Source organism: Prionailurus viverrinus, chromosome B4 (genome assembly GCF_022837055.1).
Source record: "Prionailurus viverrinus isolate Anna chromosome B4, UM_Priviv_1.0, whole genome shotgun sequence".
NCBI lineage: Eukaryota > Metazoa > Chordata > Mammalia > Carnivora > Felidae > Prionailurus > Prionailurus viverrinus.
This window is the reverse complement of record NC_062567.1, coordinates 47,313,982-47,332,568: the sequence shown is the minus strand read 5'-3', so window position 1 is coordinate 47,332,568 and position 18,587 is coordinate 47,313,982. Positions and strand designations below refer to the sequence as shown.

Below are 18,587 nucleotides of genomic sequence, written 5' to 3'. Positions count from 1 at the left end.
CTATCTACACATTCAATGCCATCCCAATCAAAATTGCACCAGCATTCTTCTCGAAACTAGAACAAGCAATCCTAAAATTCATATGGAACCACAAAAGGCCCCGAATAGCCAAAGGAATTTTGAAGAAGAAGACCAAAGCAGGAGGCATCACAATCCCAGACTTTAGCCTCTACTACAAAGCTGTCATCATCAAGACAGCATGGTATTGGCACCAAAACAGACACATAGACCAATGGAATAGAATAGAAACCCCAGAACTAGACCCACAAACGTATGGCCAACTCATCTTTGACAAAGCAGGAAAGAATATCCAATGGAAAAAAGACAGCCTCTTTAACAAATGGTGCTGGGAGAACTGGACAGCAACATGCAGAAGGTTGAAACTAGACCACTTTCTCACACCATTCACAAAAATAAACTCAAAATGGATAAAGGGCCTAAATGTGAGACAGGAAACCATCAAAACCTTAGAGGAGAAAGCAGGAAAAGACCTCTCTGACCTCAGCCGTAGCAATCTCTTACTCGACACATCCCCAAAGGCAAGGGAATTAAAAGCAAAAGTGAATTACTGGGAACTTATGAAGATAAAAAGCTTCTGCACAGCAAAGGAAACAACCAACAAAACTAAAAGGCAACCAACGGAATGGGAAAAGATATTCACAAATGACATATCGGACAAAGGGCTAGTATCCAAAATCTATAAAGAGCTCACCAAACTCCACACCCGAAAAACAAATAACCCAGTGAAGAAATGGGCAGAAAACATGAATAGACACTTCTCTAAAGAAGACATCCGGATGGCCAACAGGCACATGAAAAGATGTTCAGCGTCGCTCCTTATCAGGGAAATACAAATCAAAACCACACTCAGGTATCACCTCACACCAGTCAGAGTGGCCAAAATGAACAAATCAGGAGACTATAGATGCTGGAGAGGATGTGGAGAAACGGGAACCCTCTTGCACTGTTGGTGGGAATGCAAATTGGTGCAGCCGCTCTGGAAAGCAGTGTGGAGGTTCCTCAGAAAATTAAAAATAGACCTACCCTATGACCCAGCAATAGCACTGCTAGGAATTTATCCAAGGGATACAGGAGCACTGATGCATAGGGCCACTTGTACCCCAATGTTCATAGCAGCACTCTCAACCATAGCCAAATTATGGAAAGAGCCTAAATGTCCATCAACTGATGAATGGATAAAGAAATTGTGGTTTATATACACAATGGAATATTACGTGGCAATGAGAAAAAATGAAATATGGTCTTTTGTAGCAACGTGGATGGAACTGGAGAGTGTGATGCTAAGTGAAATAAGCCATACAGAGAAAGACAGATACCATATGGTTTCACTCTTATGTGGATCCTGAGAAACTTAACAGGAACCCATGGGGGAGGGGAAGGGAAAAAAAAAAAAAAGAGGTTAGAATGGGAGAGAGCCAAAGCATAAGAGACTGTTAAAAACTGAGAACAAACTGAGGGTTGATGGGGGGTGGGAGGGAGGAGAGGGTGGGTGATGGGTATTGAGGAGGGCACCTTTTAGGATGAGCACTGGGTGTTGTATGGAAACCAATTTGTCAAAAAATTTCATAAAAAAAAAAAAAAAAGAACATCTCACAGAGAAGAGCAAGAGATTAAATTATAAAAATCAATGTGAAAAGTAATTGTTCTATAATTTAGGACATCTGAAACCCTAAATGGTAATTAATAGCATTTTCTGAAACACATCAGATTATCACATCTTCATTGTACAGTTTTAAAAATCTTGTTAAAATCTCTTCAATAAAGGTCTTGTACCTTGCAAAAAAAAAAAAATTAATTCCAGTATGGTTAACATATACTCTGGTTCTTTCCTATTGGTTTGGACACGTTGCTTACCTCTCCCCATCAGGCATTTCCTCTACTACCCGACGATCTCCCAACTAACTGGTGTGCGTATGCCAGCTTAAGATGGCATCTGTTTTTTTCTACAATCTGATCCTCTGTTTATTCAAATAATGCAAGAGGTTTTCTCAGTTTCTGTACCCACTCCCCCCCACCATTCTTCCATAAGATTTTTTTTATGCTTTTCAGCAAATAATAATTTACCTTGTAAAGACTTCCTTGTCTTCATAGATATTTGTGTGTGTGTGTGTGTGTGTTTGTTTCCCTTTGAGGACAGGAATCACATCATACATATTTTATATCCCCTACAGCACCTAGCACATTGTTGAGCACAGTGTTGAGAACATGATTGATAGATTCATTTGACCCTAACTTCACTCTACCTTGTCACCTGTCCTTTTCCCCAATAGGAACTGTTGAATGATTACCATCCTTCTCACATCCTACTTTATAGAGAAAACAAAAGCTATTGAGTGAGAATATTCTCACATTTTTAAAAATTTTTTAATGTTTATTTATTTTAAGAGAGACAGAGAGAGAGAGAGAGAGAGAGAGAGAACAAGTGGGGGAGGGACAGAAAGGAAGACAGAGAATCTGAAGCAGGCTCCACACTGTCAGCTCAGAGCCCAGTGTGGGGTTGAACTCAAAAACCATGAGATCATGACCTGAGCCGAATCAAGAGTCTGACACTCAACCGACTGAGCCACCCAGGTGCCCCTACTCTCATGTTAGTTCAACACGCTTCTAAATCTCTCTTTCTCTTCACAAATACTTCCCTCCATTCTGTCTGTTAAAGAAAGGTATATTTAAACAAATGCCAAAGTTGCATTGTTTCCAATGCATTGGTTCCATTACTTGCCCAAATTTTGCTTCGTGGTTTTTTTTTCCTTTTCTCTTATGTTTTTAGTCCCATTCTTTCTTTTCACTTCTTCACTTAGACCTATATACTCAGTGTTCAACGTCCCAAAGGGTCCTTCCTCCTTCCAGCCCATCGCTTTACTCCCTCCCCCCACCCAGCTTATAAGAATAGTGACCCACACACAACACTTGGGTACATTCTGGTCACTGCTTAACCTGCCTCCCATGAGCTCTCTGCTACTCAAACTACTTACTAACAAGCAGCAAGGAATGACATGGTCTTGCTCAGTTTCCTCTTCTTAGACCCCATAAAATTTGATTTTTCTTTTTTATTCTTTGTTTTTTTGAGATATAATTAACATATAATACCTTGTAACTTTAATACAACCTGTTGGTTTGATACATTTATATATCATTATATGATTACTACAGTAGTGTTAGTAATCACATTATGCCATATATTCTCATTTCTTTTTGTGTTAAGAACAGTTAAGATATAGCCTTTTAGCAACTTTAAAGTTTATAATACAGGATTGTTGACTATTCACTATGTTGTGCATTAGACCTCTAGAAATTATTTATTTACTATTTGTAAGTTTGTACCCTTAAACATCTCCCCAGTCCCCCTCACTCCCTCTAGCTCCTGGTAATAACCATCATTCTACTCTGTTTTTACCAGTTCCTTTTTTTTTTTTTTAGATTCCACATATAAATAAGATTATATGGTATTTGTCTTTATCTCAGTTAGCAGAACACCTTCAAGGTTTATCCATGTTGTGGCAAATGGAAGGATTTCCTTCTTTCTAATGGTTATAAACATTGGGGTACAAGTGCCCCTATGCATCAGTACTCCTGTATCCCTTGGGTAAATTCCTAGCAGTGCTACTGCTGGGTCATAAGGTGGGTCTATTTTTAATTTTTTGAGGAACCTCCACACTGTTTTCCAGAGTGGCTGCACCACTTTGCATTGCCACCAACAGTGCAAGAGGGTTCCCGTTTCTCCACATCCTCGCCAGCATCTATAGTCTCCTGATTTGTTCATTTTGGCCACTCTGACTAGCATGAGGTGATATCTGAGTGTGGTTTTGATTTGTATTTCCCTGATGAGGAGCGATGTTGAGCATCTTTTCATGTTCCTGTTGGCCATCTGGATGTCTTCTTTAGAGAAATGTCAATTCATGTTTTCTGCCCATTTCTTCACTGGATTATTTGTTTTTCGGGTGTGGAGTTTGGTGAGCTCTTTATAGACTTTGAATACTAGGCCTTTGTCTGATATGTCATTTGCAAATATCTTTTCCCATTCTGTTGCTTGCCTTTTAGTTTTGTTGATTGTTTCCTTTGCTGTGCAGAAGTTTTTTTATCTTCATGAGGTCCCAATAGTTCATTTTTGCTTTTAATTCCCTTGCCTTTGGGGATGTGTCAAGTGAGAAATTGCTGCGGCTGAGGTCAGAGAGGTTTTTTCCTGCTTTCTCCTCTAGTGTTTTGACGGTTACCTGTCTCACATTCAGGTCCTTTATCCATTTTGAGTTTATTTTTGTGAATGGTGTGAGAAAGTGGTCTAGTTTCATTCTTCTGCATGTTGTTGTCCAGTTCTCCCAGAACCATTTGTTAAAGAGACTGTCTTTTTTCCATTGGATATTCTTTCCTGCTTTGTCAAAGATTAGTTGCCTATACTTTTGTGGGTCTAGTTCTGGGGTTTCTATTCTTTCCATTGGTCTATGTGTCTGTTTTTATGCCAATACCATGCTGTCTTGATGATTACAGCTTTGTAGTAGAGGCTAAAGTCTGGGATTGTGATGCCTCCTGCTTTGGTCTTCTTCTTCAAAATTACTTTGGCTGTTTGGGGCCTTTTGTGGTTCCATATGAATTTTAGGATTGCTTGCTCTAGCTTCGAGAAGAATGCTAGTGCAATTTTGATTGGGATTGCATTGAATGTGTAGATAGCTTTGGGAAGTATTGACATTTTAACAATATTTATTCTTCCAATCCATGAGCATGGAATGTTTTTCCATTTCTTTATATCTTCTACAATTTCCTTCATAAGCTTTCTATAGTTTTCACCATACAGATCTTGTACATCTTTGGTTAGATTTATTCCTAGGTATTTTATGCTTCTTGGTGCAATTGTGAATGGGATCAGTTTCTTTATTTGTCTTTCTGTTGCTTCATTGTTAGTGTATAAGAATGCAACTGATTTCTGTACATTGATTTTGTATCCTGCAACATTGCTGAATTCATGTATCAGTTCTAACAGACTTTTGGTGGAGTCTATCGGATTTTCCATGTATAATATCATGTCATCTGCAAAAAGTGAAAGCTTGACTTCATCTTTGCCAATTTTGATGCCTTTGATTTCCTTTTGTTCTCTGATTGCTGATGCTAGAACTTCCAACACTGTGTTAAACAACAGTGGTGAGAGTGGACATCCCTGTCGTGTTCCTCATCTTGGGAGGAAAGCTCTCAGATTTTCCCCATTGAGGATGATATTAGCTGTGGGCTTTTCATAAATGGCTTTTATGATGTTTAAGTATGTTCCTTCTATCCCGACTTTCTCAAGGGTTTTTATTAAGAAAGGATGCTGAATTTTGTCAAATGCTTTTTCTGCATCAATTGACAGGATCATGTGGTTTTTACCTTTAGACATTTATAATTGTTAGTTATTCTTGATGGATAGACCCTGTAATTATTATGTAATGCCCTTCTTTATCTCTTGTCACAGGCTTTAATTTAAAGTCTAGTTTGTCTGATATAAGTATGGCTACTCCAGATTTTTTTTGACTTCCAGTAGCATGATAAATAGTTCTCCATCCCCTCTCTTTCAATCTGAAAGTGTCCTCAGGTCTAAAATGAGTCTCTTGTAGACAGCAAATAGATGGGTCTTGTTTTTTTAATCCATTCTGATACCCTATGTCTTTTGGTTGGCACATTTAGTCCATTTACGTTCAGTGTTATTATAGAAAGATATGGGTTTAGAGTCATTGTGATGTCTGTAGGTTTCATGCTTGTAGCGATGTCTCTGGTACTTTGTCTCATGGGATCCCCCTTAGGATCTCTTGTAGGGCTGGTTTAGTGGTGATTAATTCCTTCAGATTTTGTTTGTTTGGGAAGACCTTTATCTCTCCTTCTATTCAAAATGACAGATTTGCTGGATAGAGGATTCTCGGCTGCATATTTTTTTCTGTTCATCACGTTGAAGATTTCCTGCCATTCCTTTCTGGCCTGCCAAGTTTCAGTAGAGAGATCCGTCACTACTCTTATTGGTCTCCCTTTATATGTTAGAGCACATTTATCCCTAGCTGCTTTCAGAATTTTCTCTTTATCCTTGTATTTTGCCACTCTCACTATGATATGTCGTGCAGAAGATCGATTCAAGTTACGTCTGAAGGGAGTTCTCTATGCCTCTTGGATTTCAATGCTTTTTCCTTCCCCAGATCTGGGAAGTTCTCAGCTATTATTTCTTCAAGTACGCCTTCAGCACCTTTCCCTCTCTCTTCCTCCTCTGGAATACCAATTATGCATAGATTATTTCTCTTTAGTGCATCACTTAATTCTCTAATTTTCCCCTCATACTCCTGGATTTTTTTATCTCTCTTTTTCTCAGCTTCTTCTTTTTCCATAATTTTATCTTCCCGTTCACCTATTCTCTCCTCTGCCTCTTCAATCCGAGCTGTGGTCGTCTCCATTTTATTTTGCAGCTCATTAATAGCATTTTTCAGCTCCTCCTGACTGTTCCTTAGTCCCTTGATCTCTGTAGCAAGAGATTCTCTGCTGTCCTCTATACTGTTTTCAAGCCCAGCGATTAATTTTATGACTATTATTCTAAATTCACTTTCTGTTATATTGTTTAAATCCTTTTTGATCAGTTTGTTAGCTGTTGTTATTTCCTGGAGATTCTTTTGAGGGGAATTCTTCCGTTTTGTCATTTTGGATAGTCCCTGGAGTGGTGCGGAACTGTGGGGCACTTTCCCTGTGCTGTGTTGACTAACTTGCGTTGGTGGGCGGGGCCGCAGTCAGACCTGATGTCTGCCCTCAGCCCACCTCTGGGGCCACAGTCAGACTGGTGTGTACCTTCTCTTCCCCTCTCCTAGGGGCGGGATTCACTGTGGGGTGGCATGGCCCATCTGGGCTACTTGCACACTGCCAGGCTTGTGGTGCTGGGGATCTGGCGTATTAGGGGTTGTGCATCGGCAAGGTGCACAGGGGCAGGAGGGGCAGGCTTAGCTCGCTTTTCCTTCGGAGATCCGCTTTGAGAGGGGCCCTGCAGCACCGGGAGGGAGTCAGACCCACCAGCGGATGGATCTGCAGAAGCACAATGTGGGGTGTTTGTGCCGGTGCAGGCAAGTTCCCTGACAGGAACTGGTTCCCTTTGTGGTTTCATGGTTCCCTTTGTGGTTTCAGCTGGGGGATGGGCAAGGGATATGGCGCTGGTGAGCGCCTTTGTTCCCCGCCAAACTGAGGTCTGTCATCAGGGCTCAACAACTCTCCCTCCCATTGTCCTCCAGCCCTCCTGCTCTCTGAGCAGAGCTGTTAACTTATAACCTTCCAGATGTTAAGTCCCACTTGCTGTCAGAACACACTCTGTCTGGCCCCTCCGCTTTTGCAAGCCAGACTCAGGGGCTCTGTTTTGCCGGCGGCCTGCCCCTCCGTGCTGGCTCCCTCCCGCCAGTCCATGTAGCGCGCACCACCTCTCTGCCCTTCCTACCCTCTTCCCTGGGCCTCTAGTCAGCGCTTGGCTCCGGAGACTCCATTCTGCGAGTCTTCTGGCAGTTTTCTGGGTTTCTTAGGCAGGTGTGGGTGGAATCTAAGTGATCCGCAGGACAAGGTGAGCCCAGTGTCCTCCTATGCCACCATCTTCTGTTCAATCTATTTATTTATATTTTTAAATTTTTTTTTCAACATTTATTTATTTTTGGGACAGAGAGAGACAGAGCATGAACGGGGGAGGGGCAGAGAGAGAGGGAGACACAGAATCAGAAACAGGCTCCAGGCTCTGAGCCATCAGCCCAGAGCCTGACGCGGGGCTCGAACTCACCGACCGCGAGATCGTGACCTGGCTGAAGTCGGATGCTTAACCGACTGCACCACCCAGGCGCCCCTATTTATATTTTTAAAGAGAGAGAAAGTGTGAGCAGGGGAGACAGGGAGCCCAACATGGGCGTTGATCCCACGACATGGGGCCTGATCCCACAACCCTGCGATCATGACCTGAGCCGAAATCAAGAATCGGTTACTCAACTGACTGAGCTACCCAGGTACCCCTCAAGATGCTGATTTAAATTCCTTCAGATATATACCCAGGAATCAGATTTCTGGATCATATGGTAGTTCAGTTTTTAATTTTTTAAAGAACTGTCATATTTTTTCCTTATTAGCTGTAAAAATTGAACCACCATATGATTTTTCAACAGTTGTCAAGTCTTTTTGGTTCACTCCCATTTTAAAAAGTTCCTCCTCCCTTGACTTACGATGCCACAGTCCTGTTTTTCTTGCTAATATTGTGTTCTTTTTTCCCTTTGCTCACCCTTCTTCATTAACTCCTCTTCCTCTTTCCCTTGCCAAAGAAAGGAATTCCCAACAGGGATACCAGTCATTTTGCTGATGGATCTAATGCATTCAAGTGAGAGAAATTGTATTGAGTCTCTTGGCTTTCAGGGAGTCTTGGAGGAATGGACCTCAGGGAGCTGGTAGCCCACAGTCAGGACCAGCCTGGTCAGTTTGGCCCAGTGTGCCATGAGAAGGTTAACATTTTGCATGCATACTGTGTGGTGTTCAGAAAATACTGCCCTAAGGTTCTATTCTCAATACAATTCTCATCTTTTGTCAGAGAAATATTTCCTACCTTCTTTCGTTAAAAACAAACAAACAAAAAACCCAAATCTGAAAAACTTCCTCACTGCCTACAAAAGAACAGCCAAACGCCTCAATTGGAATTCAAAGTTGCTTACATTCTGACCCACTTCTATTTTTCTAGTTGTATTCTCCATAATTTTCTGCCATGTAACTAGCCATCCAGCGATAGCCTCTTGCAAACTGTCAATTCTGATGGGCGGTTTTACATTTGAGAGCTGATGCCTATGGCCTTACTCATTTCTCCAACTGTTGAATTCACCCTAATAGGAGCCAGCTCAAAATGTCATCTCTTTTGTGTATACTACCTCAATCCCTTTGTTAGAACGAGTAAGTGTTTCTTATATATTCCCGTGGTACATTTACAAATACCTATAAACTAGCAACTATAAAGGTCTAATTTGTACTCTCTACTAGTTGACAATGTTAGGTAAACAGCAAGTGCCATATGTATACAAAGTTTTACATATAGCAAACTTTACCTTTGTTTAAAAACCAATTAAATTTATATAAGCAAGAGAGTTTTGTGCAAGATATTCAAGAATTTGCAAAAAAAAAAACAAAAACAAATGTAATGCCCTTTAGTGCCTGTAAAATGTGAAAATAACTCTCCTACCTATCTCATAGTGTCCCTGTTCCCACTCATTCTACCTGAGGACTAAATGAAATAATTGATGTAAAAGCACTTTTATGATAAGTGTAAGGCATTATACAAATTTCTGGCATTAGTAGTACATGCAGCCTAGCTCCTATGGCCTCAAGCAGATTTCTTTCATAATGGCTGAGTCCATACATGCTAAATGAAGTATAGCACTGGGGCAGTCATTGGATATTCCAGGCCAATCAATAATTACACCCTAAATAGATAGAAAATTGAAGCAAAAGTGTTTTTGTTTAAATTATTCAGGCAGTTGCTTCAATTCTGTGCTTTATTTTGTGTAGAAAAAAATTATATTAGGTAACTGTGTATTTAATACAATCATGTATCAAAGCTTCCCTTGAAAAATGAAAGTACTTTGGAAAATTTCATTCTAAGAGTTATTTCTTTGCCAATTTAAAAAACCTTGTTCTTCCTTTTTAATATCATCATCCTTAATAATCGGTTTATGTATCCAACTTTTCACATATATGAATATAATTTAATTAAAACCAAATGCTTTTAACAAATATGTGTTAGATGCCAATGTACAAAGTCACTTTGCTATACACCATGTATTAAAACAAATCATCACACCAAGATCTATATCAACATAGAGCATTCAAAGGAAACAGGATACATATAAACTGTAATTGAAGGGATGATAAAATAAGGCCTATAGGTAAATCATAATCAAAGAGAGTGCAATCAATGCTAACTTAGATTGGACTAAATGTATCGCAAAGAAGATGCCATGGAGGAGATAGCCTTTGAATTTGTCCACATATTTTACTTTAGATGTGTATAAGTGTCCAAGGTTAGAAGGAGAGAGCAACTTTTGGTTTTCCCATTATAACTATATTTTTCAGCTTAGATGGAAACAGTTCCAGGGCAATTCACCCCCTCCTGGTTTTCTATCTATGTGTGTGCATCTTTGAGAAGTGGGATTAGAGAGAAACCTGCAGGCATATTAATAAATAAATTTCACATGCTGTTAGATATTAAGTAAACATACAGATAAATATTCCTTTAGGGGTTATGATCTTATAACCTGGAGATTTCTAATTTGGCACCTATGACATATAGTTACTTCCCACGGGGGTTTTCAGTAAATTAATTCTCATATTTTCAATTTTAAAATATGTTCAATCCAGGTTTACTTACATTTCTTCCTGGATGATTCAGTGTGTTAGTTGTATATAAACAAAGTAAGTTGTAGAGTTACACTTAATACGTTTGTTCTTATTTTCTATCATTTCAAATATACAACAATGAGAAATATAAATACTTGGCAGCAAAAATACTGAAAGTTACTAAAATATTGAATACTAATACTAAATACAACTAAAAATACTGAAGATCATTTAAATAATTGAGGAGTCTCAAGGTTTTGAAATGCATACATACATTAGGTAATAATCAAAATTCAAATGTTACATGTTTGAAAATTTCAGTTGCAATGCAAGGAAATTCTGTCAATTGATTATTAATATATTAGAATAAAAAATATTATTATACTATGAGAATGGCTGGTTTAGAAAAGTGACACCAGGACATAATGACTTTAAGTATGAACTTAACTCTCCTGCAGGTATGCATATGTTATAAACTCTTCTTAGATTAAAAAAATTTTTACTTAAATATAATATGAATAAAATAGAATTTTTATATATATTACAAGAGATATATAATATCTCTTCAGAGATATTACTTGAGATTATTTTAAACCTAATCTTGTGTATTGATAAAAAATTTCCCTCTTTTTTTTTTAAACTATAAACATGACCTTATTTAGTTATCAGCTAGCCATAAGCATAGTTACGTAGATTGTCCAGGGTGGATAAATAAAAATGTCTCATGCTAGGGTGCTAGATTAAGAGAAGGAGAAAGAGCACAGCAAATTCTTGCCTTCCACCTTCTGGCATTATGCATAGACAAGAAAGAAAAGCAGGAGGAAGTATCTAGTAACTGGGATGACAAGACAGCAGAGCCAGGGTCTGGGGGGGGGGGGGGCGGGGGGTGGTGGTGGTAAATATAAAGTTTAACAAAAAACTGTCTAGAGAGTGGTCACAATATCAGGAGTTATAAGATATTGAGGAATGACCTTGTACGACAAAATTTATGGAGAAGTTACTCAGATTAGAAAGAGCATTAAATTAGCAATCACAAGTTCCACTCCCAGTTCTGCCATTTAGTTAGAAAAAAAATGACATATTGTGTCTCCAGTTACCTCTTCAAGAAGGAAGAGGTATGCCTACTTTGGAAGACATTGGCCATTTCTTACAAACTAAACATACTCTTATGATAGGTTCCAGCAGTTGTGCTTTTTGGTATTTATCCAAAAAAGTTGAAAACTACATCCACACATAAACATGCACACAGATGCTATAACACCTTTATTCAGAGTTTCCAAAACTTGGAAGTAACCAAAATATCCTTCAGTAGGTGACTGGATAAATAAACTGTTGAATGTCCAGGCAATGGAATATTATTCGGCACTAAAAATAAATGAGGTATCAAGCATGAAAAGACATGGAAGAAACTTGAATGCATAAAACTAAGTAAATTAAGCCAATAGGAAAATGATACACACTGTATTATTTTAACTCTATGGCATGCTGAGAAAGGCAAAATTGTGAACACAGTACAAAAGATCAGTGGTTGCCAGGGGTTGACGGGCAGGGTCAAGATAAATAAGCAGAACACAGAAGTTTTTAGGGCAGTAAATATATTCTGTGTGATACTATAATAATAGATACATGTCATTATATATTTTTCCAGATCCATGTGACTGACATACAACACCCAAGAGTGAATTCTAATGTAAAATATGGATTTTTGATGATTATGATGTCATAATAGTTCATCAACTGGGAAATCTTTGCACCTACTCCTGAAATTCGCTATGAACTTAAAAGTGCTCTAGGGCGCCTGGGTGGCGCAGTCGGTTAAGCGTCCGACTTCAGCCAGGTCACGATCTCACGGTCCGTGAGTTCGAGCCCCGCGTCGGGCTCTGGGCTGATGGCTCAGAGCCTGGAGCCTGTTTCCGAGTCTGTGTCTCCCTCTCTCTCTGCCCCTCCCCCGTTCATGCTCTGTCTCTCTCTGTCCCAAAAATAAATAAATGTTGAAAAAAAAAGTGCTCTAATAAATAAAGACTTAAAAAATAAAGAAGGGATTATAATAGTGTTTGCTGTTATAAAGTAAAATATCATAATACAAATGAGAGCCCTTCACAGACTAATTACTATAGAAATGTAAGCCATTATTTTTATTGCTATTAACTGCTAAAAATTACTAAAATATAAGTAGGCATGCTTTTTGAAGTTGGATGTTTGATAAGTCTATATTATAATTAATATGAGGGAAGATTATTTTTCCAGTAGTATAGAAAGCCCCAAAGTATCAAAGTTTATGCTGTAAATTATGGACATTTAATGAAGAACCATGAGCATGGACACAAAGTGACAAGACTCAACTATTAGAAAGTTTGAGGGATTAATTAAAACTAGGAACGTTTTTGCACTGTTGGTGGGAGTGCAAACTGGTGTAGCCACTCTGGAAAACAGTATAGAGGTTTCCCAAAAAGTAAAAATAGAACTACCCCATGACCCAACAATTGCACTACTAGGTATTTATCCAAAGTATACAAAAATGCTGATTCTAAGGGGCACATGGACCCCGATGTTTATAGCAGCACTATTAGTAATAGCCAAATTATGGAAAGAGCCCAAATGTCCATTGATAAATGGATAAAGAAGATGTGGTATATATGCACAATGAAATATTACTCAACAATCAAAAAGAATGAACTCTTGCCATTTGCAACAACATGGATAAAACTAGAGTGAATCATGCTAAGTGAAATAAGTCAGTCAGAGAAAGACAAATATCCTATGATTTCACTCATTCCTATGTGGAATTTAAGAAATCAAACAGATGAACATAGGAGAAGGGAAGGAAAAATAAGATAAAAACAGAGAGAGAGGCAAACCACAAGAGACTCTTAAATACAGAGAACAAACTGAGAGTTGATGGAGAGGAGGTGGGTGAGGGGATGAGTTAAATGGGTGATGGGCATTAAGGAGGGCACCTGTTGGGATGAATACTGGGTGTTCTATGTAAGTGATGAATCACTAAATTCTACTCCTGAAACCAATACTACACTATATGTTAACAAACTTTAATTTAAATTAAAAAAAAAAGAGCAACATTAAAATAAATTAGATCAACAAAAAAGCAATTCCAGTAGTTCTGATGGAAAATAACAAAAACAAAAAACACAAAGAAAAGTCCAACAGAAAAGGCACTTAGAAATGATAAGAGCTAAGAGTGCCTGGGTGGCTCAGTCAGTTGAGCAGCAGATTCTTGATTTCGGCTTAGATCATGATTCCAGAGTCATGGGGTTGAGCCCCACATTTGGCTCCATGCTGAGTGTGGAGCCTGCTTAAGATTCTCTCTCTCTCCCTCTGCCCCTCTCTTCTGTGCTCGTTCTCTCTCTCTCTCACTCTCTCTCTCTCTGTCTCAAATAAAAAAAAATTAAAGATATGATAAGAACTAGTAAGTTCGGTATATGTACAACGTAGTGATCATAATTAACAATATTGTATTACATACTTGAAAGTCTTAAGAGAGAAGATCTTAAAACTTATCACCACATACTAAAAAAAATGGTAATTTCGTGAGGGGATAAAGTTGTTAACTAACATTAGCATGATAATTATATATTATATAGATAGATGATATAGATAGATTAGATATAGATATAGATATAGATATAGATATAGACAGTAAAACCTTAGTTTGCAAGCATAAGTCATTCCAGAAACATGCTTGTAATCAAAAGCACTTACATATCAAAGTGTCATGAACCATTGGCTTAGTTGAGATTATGTGATGTTTGGCATCATGTACTACTTGTATTGCCAAACATCACTTGTTTACCAAATTAAGATTTATTAGAAATACTTGCTCATCTTGCAGAACTCACAGAACAAGTTACTCACAATCCAAGTTTTTACTACATATCCAGTCATCACATTGTACACCTTAAACTTACATATGCTATATGTCAATAATATCTTAATAAAGCTGGGGGGAAATGAAAGAATTTAATGACCAAGTGTATATGTCAAGCATGGGACAGCAAGGTATCTTACAATGACTTTCATTAAGTTTTAATTTACTGAGAGTTTTATCATGAATGGAAGTTTAATTTATTTTGAATGGTAGATGTATTCTCTTTTGCATCCATTGAGAAAATTATATTTTTCTCTTTTAGTCTATCATTGTGGTAAATTAGGTTAATTAACTTAATGGTAAACCAACCTCCTTTCCTGTTCTGTGTCTCTTCACTTGGCTAGGCCACCTGATTTGTGTACTTTATAATAAAATGGTTATTATAAGTATAGCACTTTCTTGGATTCTTTGAGACATTCCAGCAAATTAACAAACCTGAGAGAGTTTGTGGAAACCTCCAAATTTATAGCCGGTCAGGCAGAAGTGTGGATTTGGGAGACCTGGGACCCTATAAATATTGCTGGTGTCTGTAGTAAGGGCAGTATTGCTGGGGACAATGGTCTTTAAATCTGTGGATTTAGCTCTGGGTGGTTTGTGCCACAACTGAATTACAATACACCCTTGAGTTTTTACCAGATGATGATGCGGTATTATTTTTTAGATATTTCTCAGTTTTGTGTGCTAATATTTGGTTTAGGAGTTTTGCATTTATATGCATGAGTTGAAGTAGCATTATTTTACTTTTCCTGAATTATCTTTGTGAAGCTTTTTGTCAGGGTTATACTAGCCTCCTACAATGAGTTGGGACATGTTATCCCTTTTTTTTTCTATTTTCTGAAAAAGTTTGATAAGATAGAATAATTTTTGAATGTTGGCAGAAGCCATTAATGAAGCAATCTGAAACTGGTTTCATTGGGAAAAGGTTTTTGATTAATGGTTTAATTTTTTAGTATCTACGTATATACTATTTACCTTTGCTCTTCTTTCTGAATCACTTTTGAATGATTATATTTTTCCAAAATTTTACCCAGTTATTCTAAAAGCGTAAATACTACCATAAGGTTGTTCACATTAATCTTAAGATCTGTTAATAACTCTTTCATGTCTTCAGGATCTGGAGAAATGTTCTCATTAGAGAGAGAGTGTGTGTGTTTACACACAAAGACTTCTCTCTTTTGTCATAGTCTAATCTGATAGGTAATCAGTTTAAGCAGTTATAAAAAAAAAACAATTTTTGGCTTTTTGATCCTCTTTATTGTATGTTTTCTATGGTATTAATTTCTGCTTCTATTTTTGATTTTGCCTGTACTGTTTCTACTGCATGAGATGGATATTTAGCACATGAATTTTCAGCTTTCTCTCTCTCTTTATATATGTATATATAGCTTATATATGCTAAATTTATGCATGTATATATGTAAAATTATATATACGATTTTTCCTCTATGTGTGTTTTTAGCTGCATTCTACAAAGTTTGATATAAACTAAAATTTACATTGTCATTGTCATTCAGCTAAAATGTTGTCCTATTTTCTTCTTTGAAACAATGATTACTTAAAAGTCTAATTTTTTAAATTTTCAAATGAAAGGAAGTCTTTTTAGTTATCTTTTTCCTGTTTAATTTTAGCCTAATTGTCATTATTTCAGTTCTTAGCTATTAAATAAAATTTTATCTCAGTAACCAGATAAAGGTCAGTTGTCATAACAGTTCCAAAAATGCTTAAAGATATTATGTTTTTTTCCAATTACTAGATACAGCATTTTTAATATAAATATATAATGTATATATTATATGCATATATATAGTATTATTTGCATATATATAGCTATATAGTTACAAAGATAGAGGTACATCCAGAATATATGTTCTTGTTATTCAAGATTTCTATATCTTTAATGATATGTCTATTTTTCCTATTTATTGAAAAAAATATTTAAAACTCTTCCCATGATTAATGACTTGTCTGTTTCTCTTTGCATTTCTGTCGTGTTTTACACCACATATTTTCACAATTAATATGTATTATATATGGGTCAGTCAAAAGATTTTTACCTTCATGTCTGTTCAGTTCTGATATTAATATGACCATAGCAATTTTCTTTGATTAGTGTTTTCACAGCATATATTCTTTATCCTTTTTCTCTCACTCTTTCTGTACCTATGCTTTAGATGTGACTCTTGTGAATATCATACAATCTTTTTTAATTCAATCATGCAATCTTCATTTTTTAAAGTAGACGCTGGATTTCTTTAAACGTGATATAAGTAAGGATCTACAATTCTATTTTATCCTTTTTATGTTCTACAACTGATCTGCTTGTTTCTGTCCTATTCCTTTCCTTATTGGGGGTTGATTGATATTATCATTCTTTTTTTTTTTTTTTATTTTTTTTTTTAGCATGTTGACAATAAGATTCTCCTGTCTTAGGGCTTCCATTATCTCTTGAGAATTCAGCTAACAGTCTTTTGAAGGTAACTGTTCTTTTTCTCCAGCTGTTATTAATTTTATTTGTTGTGATGTTTTCCAGTTTTGCTACCATCCATCTCAAGTACCCTGTTGCAGATCTGTTGGACTTTTTAAAACTGGATTGGTATATTAGTCTATGATTAATCCTAGATTCTCTAATCTGTTATCTCTGCAAATGTATCCTCTACCTAATTCCTTACCTTTTGTTTCACTAAAGACAAATCAAGCATTTTATTGTAGCTACCATGTTTCTTTCATTTTTTTTTTTTTTGGCTTGGATAATGTGGATCCCTCCCGGTTGCATTCTGGATGATATTTCCTGTCTTCCCCATCACTAATTATCTCTTTAGTGCTTTATCTGGTGCAGTTGCTCTTGTTGAGTTTTTAATTTTAATTGTCTTTCTTTTCATTTCGGGTATTATATTTGACTCTTTTTCAATTCTGCTAAATTTTTGTTCCTTCACCCTAAAGATATTTGAAAGCTCATATTTTTCTTCTTTAAACATTTAAATATAATTTTTAAGGCTTGTTTATATTTGATACTTCCAATACCTGGGGTCTTTTCAAGTCTGTTTCTCTTGTTTCCCATTCAGATGCTTTGTTTCCTTGGTGCCTAGTTAGTTTTTATTTTCCGTCATTACTGCACTTGTGAAATTATATGAAGACCTAAGATATAGATAGAACCTTACTCTGGTGGATTTGGATTTGCTTATGCTGGGGACCAGGGAGCACGTCCAACCTGGGAGCACCATAAACCAAGATAAAGCTTGAAATTTCCTGGCCCTCTAGCTGATGTGAACAAGGCTCAAATCTATGTGAAGGCCAGCCCAAAGTTACAACTTCTCCAAGACATTTAAAAATATATTTTTTTTCTCATGCCCTATTCAGTGCCAAGGTAACCTTTTTTGCAGTCATCTTCAAAGAGGGGGTAGGGTGTAGAACTCTTGTTGTTTTGTTTTTCTTGTTTTTATTTTGTTTTGCCCACAGTTATCCTAAGAATAAAGTCCTCTGGGGTTCCTACTTAGTGTGGTAATCTGTTATATTAGACCATCCACCTTACAAAAGTACTGGACCTTGATTTCTGTTCACCACCAAAACCAAAACCCAAGTTGACCTAGCTCATAGTATGCTCCAGGATCCATGTATGTATTTTTTTCCGTAAAAATCTTATGTTCTTTACCCGACCCGCTATGACTATGTAAATTTCTTTTCTCTGCACTATAAGGTGCTTTAGCAGCTTGAAAGAACTTGGTACTTTTTATTTTTTTTTTATTTTTTTTTTTTTTATGAAATTTATTGACAAATTGGTTTCCATACAACACCCAGTGCTCATCCCAAAAGGTGCCCTCCTCAATACCCATCACCCACCCTCTCCTCCCTCCCACCCCCCATCAACCCTCAGTTTGTTCTCAGTTTTTAAGTCTCTTATGCTTTGGCTCTCTCCCATTCTAACCTCTTTTTTTTTTTCCTTCCCCTCCCCCATGGGTTCCTGTGAAGTTTCTCAGGATCCACATAAGAGTGAAACCATATGGTATCTGTCTTTCTCTGTATGGCTTATTTCACTTAGCATCACACTCTCCAGTTCCATCCACGTTGCTACAAAAGGCCATATTTCATTTTTTCTCATTGCCACGTAATATTCCATTGTGTATATAAACCACAATTTCTTTATCCATTCATCAGTTGATGGACATTTAGGCTCTTTCCATAATTTGGCTATGGTTGAGAGTGCTGCTATGAACATTGGGGTACAAGTGGCCCTATGCATCAGTGCTCCTGTATCCCTTGGATAAATTCCTAGCAGTGCTATTGCTGGGTCATAGGGTAGGTCTATTTTTAATTTTCTGAGGAACCTCCACACTGCTTTCCAGAGCGGCTG

At 37.2% G+C, this 18,587-nt stretch overlaps 1 long non-coding RNA gene across 2 annotated transcripts in view; it reads left to right on the top strand.

The window, feature by feature from the left end:
• The window catches only part of LOC125170932 (uncharacterized), a 120,292-nt gene that overhangs the window by 45,694 nt on the left and 56,011 nt on the right, over positions 1 to 18,587 (top strand). The window contains exon 4 of one of the 2 annotated variants that reach the window (XR_007154133.1): positions 12,005 to 12,140. The exons of the other annotated variant lie outside the window; for it this stretch is intronic. This is a non-coding gene — a long non-coding RNA (uncharacterized LOC125170932). Of the gene's footprint in view, positions 1 to 12,004; positions 12,141 to 18,587 lie in introns of those variants that run through there. 2 annotated transcript variants of the gene reach the window in all.